Raw genomic sequence first — 4,653 nt, 5'->3', positions numbered from 1 at the left:
GAGATGTAGCAAGGACTAATGGGTGTTTGATTTGTGACTTGATATAGCTTGTTCAGGCTCTGTCTGATAAGAGGTTTATTACCAGCGTTTGGTTGTTTTGGGCAGCTGCTATGATTAGAAATCATCGTTCTGAGTGTTTGAATTATGTGGTATATCATGTGATTTCAGGTATGTTTTAGACTCGTTCGAGGACGAACATTTATTTAAGAGGGAGAGGATGTAACAACCCGGTCAGTCGTTCTGAGAGTTATAGCCCCGTTTCCCCCATTTCCATTTCTTTATATGTTGTTCAGCTGTGTTGAGTTGTATCGAGTTGGTAGGTTTGGGTTCGGAGTAGTTTTGGAGTGAAATGATCACTTAGTCTCTTAGTTAGAAAAGTCAACCAGAAGTTGACTTATGAGTAATCAAATTTGGATTTGGATTTTATGATTCGGTTAGCTTCGTTGGGTGATTTTAGACTTAGGAGTGTGTCCGGAATATAATTTGGAGGTCCGTGGTAGAATTAGGCTTGAATTGGCGAAAGTTAGAAATTTGGCGATTTTGGTCGGCAGTGGAAAATTAGGTATCGAGGTTGGAATGGGATTCCGGAAGTTGGAGTAGGTTCTTGGTGTCATTTGTGATGTGTCTGAAAAATTTGAGGTCATTCGGACGTGGTTTGATAGGTTTCGGCGTCGTTGGTGAATTTCGGAAGTTTAGAAGTTCTTAGGCTTAAATTCGAGGTTGATTTGGTGTTTGGTGTTGCTTTGGGTATTCCGGAGGTCTGACTAAGTTCGTGTAGTGATATATGACTTGTCGGAATTATTGGTTGAGGTCCCGAGGGCCTCGGGTGAGTTTCGGATAGGTTTGGATTGTGTTGCGCTCGTTTTTCTTATTTTTCGACGACGTTTCTTCAAGCAAAAATGATATCATATTGAACAAATAAACTCCGATTTCTTCTTTGATTGAAGCATTAGATCCGTATCGTAATTACGGACCCGTACCAAAAAGAATCGTCGAATTTGGACATCGTATGAGGATTTTATGGTCATTTTACTAAGAATAAGGTTGATAGATTTTTTAGATTAATTACGAAATTGCCACCGATGGCGTATTTAAAAATCTGCAATATTTGCAAATATTAAAACCTACATATATCATTCATTATAAGGTCAAATTGAGTGATTCAAAAGACTAACTTGACTAGAATTTCACAGGGAATCCATTGGAGGCATAAAATATGAGTTTCGAGATCGTTTGGCATGAGAAACGAGGCAAAATAACTGGCAGAAAAATATATATAAAACTAGAGTTTGTTCATTCGGTCATATTTTGAGTTGGGGAGCTCGGATTTGGGCGATTTCGGAGGCGATTTTCACCTTAGGGATTGGGGTAAGTGCTCTTTACTCGATTTTAGTTACATTTCATGAATCCATATTCGCTTTTGGGATTTGATTGATGATTTCAAAGTGAAATTGAGGGAGTTAGGGTTTAAGTTTTGGAGAGTTTTAAGTGAGGATTTGAGGGAACAAACGGAGTTTGATAAATTTTATATGGTTAGACTCGGGAGAGGACGAGGATATTATTCTGCCATTTTTGACTGGTTTCGAGACGTGGGCCCGGGGACCGAGTTTTGGCCGATTTTGGATTTTTGGCATATTTTGTAGTTTTTATTGTGGAATTCGATTCTTTAGCATATGTTGATGGTATTAATCTGATTATGGTTAAATTCGGAGCTTTTGGAGACCGAGTCCAGAGACGAGGGCATCCCGGAGTAAGATTTTACGCGGTTGAGGTAAGTAACTGTTTTAACTCTGGCTTTGAGGGTATAAACCTGGAGAGTTTGATATCATGTGATTTTTTGGAGGTGATACCTACGCTAGGTGACGGGTGTGTGGGTGTACGCCTTGAGGGGTTGAGACTTGGTCCGTCCTATGAGGCCTAATGGCCATTATCTGTGTTTATGCATTTACTTGTTATTGAACTTGTCTGCCTTCATGTTAGGGATCATGATTAGGCTTTATTCATGCTCACATTAATTATACTCAGTCATAGAAATTATTGTACATGTTTACCTCCGTCTCTACTATTTGCTAATATGATGTGATACTTGATGTGGGTTGTGTCCCCTTATTTGTTGATGATGGTGAGGCTAGTGAAGTACATGATTCAGTGAGACCGATGGCCTGATTGTGAGGATATTAATACCATAGCGCGTGAGTTGTCCAAGTAGCACGTGAGTTGATCGTGTGAGTCCGGGAATTGATACCATAGCGCGTGAGTTGTCCGCGTACCACGTGAGTTGACCGTGCGGATCCAGGTATTGATATGTTGGCCTAGTTGTGAGGATATTAATACCATAGCGCGTGAGTTGTCCGCATAGCACGTCAGTTGACCATGCGGGTCCAGGTATTGATACCATAGCGCGTGAGTTTTCCGCGTAGCACGTGAGTTGACCGTGAGAATCCAAGTATTGATATGTTGGCACATTAGTCGTCCGTGCTTAGCGCTTGGGCTTTGGGAGCCCCTCCGGAGTCTGTACACACCCCCAGTGAGCGCAGAGTGTTGAGTGTTGGGTGCTGAGTGATGGAGTGACATTGCTGTGAGGTTGCATTTACTTTTGCTGTTGCTGCATTTATCTATTAAATTTCTTTGCGGCATTTACGGAGTTATGAAATTTACCTGTTTATTCCTATTATTTTTAAAATTATAAAAATAAATAATTGGACTATTTTGCTTCCGGCTTTAATTGGAGACTGCAAGGTAGCTGCCAGCATCCACAGGACCTTGTTACTCCTTTTATCATTTCGTCTTTGGATATTTAGATAGTTTATATATCTCAGTTCATAGTTTTAGACGCTCATGACTTAGTGACACCCCGATTTTTGGGACTCATTTTCGTATTTTATATTATTTATATTTAGAGTTGGTTTAGCTTATCAGGAATTAAATTAATGAAAATATTTTATTAAATTCTTATAATCAAATTAGTAGTAATATTTTGGGAATAGGTTTGCCTTCTAACACGATAGGCGCCATCACGACCATTGTTAGATTTTGGGTCGTGACATCAATAGGCAAGAGCAGCAACTATTTTAGAACATGAATTCAAATATAAGGATAGTAACTAAATCATAATATGATATACAAGCAAGAGGAGGATCCTATATCAAACTCCTATTCTTCCATGATATCTAGAACAAAAAAAATACTAACAGCAAACCCACGATACATTCAAAAACATGAATTCTTCTTAACTTTACGGCATCGGAAAAATAAGAAGATAAAAGATACCGACCTGTTTTGGGGCAGAGAATCGGGACTGAGGTCTCGGATCCAACGAAACACCGAACGCGGCCTCGCTACCGGAAGACAACTAAGAAAATCTTTGTTATGGTTAAAACCCAACATAGGTCAAAAATAAGGAAGGGAATAAAGTTTTTAAAAGTAAAATAAGAGCAGTAACTATGAGACCTAGTTGTGGTGGTTGAATCTTAAGATTTAAAAGGGGGTAAATGGGGAGGCTAAAGCTTGTCCATACACTTCTCAAATATTGATTTTTATAGGGGAAATTTAGGGTTTTAGGAGTTGATTTTTTGGGCGAAATTTTCCAAATCGAAAATCAAATTACGCATGGCTAAAAGAGCCATTTGACAGCATATAGCAGAGGCTCAAGTGCGAGAAAATCAAATGGAGCAGAGATTTGTTTGCCAAAAATGATGAAAAAAGGGAAGTAAAAGAGAATCAATTTTTTAACCTTTGTCAACTTCATTGCAAATGGAAATTCAGTTTGAATCTTTGTCAAAAAAAATTAGAATTACGTTGGGGCTGCAGACATTTGCTTGGAATGAGCCTGGAATCTCTGCTTTCATAATATGAGAGGTCAAATCTTTACTCAAAATTGGAGAAGAAGCCAAAAGAAATCTGCCATTGCAGGGGAAGAAAGGGACCATAAAGAGCGTCTGTTGGGTTAGGAGAGAGAGAGAAGGGTTAGCAACTTTGATTTAATTGATGGGATAAATATTGACCATTGGACTAAAATAACGGATGGCTCAGATTAGGCTTAGGATAAAACAAGTAAAAATAAAGAAAAATACATAGAATTCTCTAGAAGGTGTGGTGTCAGAGTGTGAAGGGGTGAGGAGGGCGTGTGCTGGGCATGTGTTGGTCATAGGATTCAGACCGTTGGCGCCTATGTGGCGATGACGTGGGGCTCATGTAGCGTCTACATGGAAGTGAGGATAGAGTAGATGGGCTGGTAGGTATAGGCCTCTGATTTGGGCCATTTTGTGGGCCTGGTTGGTTGATTTAGGGGCTCTAGAAATCTTAAAATATATTATAAGAATTTGTCCCATTTTAAATGACATTGAACTTTACCAAGATGATCCAATTTGCATTTAAAAGTCCTTTCACTTTAAGTTTTACTATGCTTCTATAATTCTAATAGTTTATAATAAAATATGTTATATTATATTATTGCAAAAATTAATATTTAGTATGTATGCATTTATATATATATATATATATATATATATTTATATATATATATATTATATTCGACTAGTATTATTTTGAGAGCGATTACAGTATCAACCTGTCCTCGGAAAAGGGAAAAAAAAGGTGCAGTCAAGTTAAAACTTAATGGCCTTAAAAACTTTTACAAATTATGGATATCTA

General features: G+C 38.2%; 1 long non-coding RNA gene across 1 annotated transcript; it reads right to left on the bottom strand.

Annotated features, from left to right (window-relative positions):
- Positions 1–3,079: 3,079 nt before the first annotated feature.
- Positions 3,080–4,006, bottom strand: LOC109222584. The gene is made up of 2 exons (XR_002067426.1): positions 3,734–4,006; positions 3,080–3,352 (listed from the first exon to the last, which is right to left on the bottom strand). It is a non-coding gene; the product is annotated as an uncharacterized LOC109222584 (long non-coding RNA).
- Between the last annotated feature and the right edge of the window lie 647 nt (positions 4,007–4,653).

This window comes from Nicotiana attenuata, unplaced genomic scaffold, assembly GCF_001879085.1.
Source record: "Nicotiana attenuata strain UT unplaced genomic scaffold, NIATTr2, whole genome shotgun sequence".
NCBI classification, from domain to species: domain Eukaryota; kingdom Viridiplantae; phylum Streptophyta; class Magnoliopsida; order Solanales; family Solanaceae; genus Nicotiana; species Nicotiana attenuata.
Note: the sequence above shows the minus strand (reverse complement) of the source record. Positions and strands in the feature narration are given on the sequence as shown.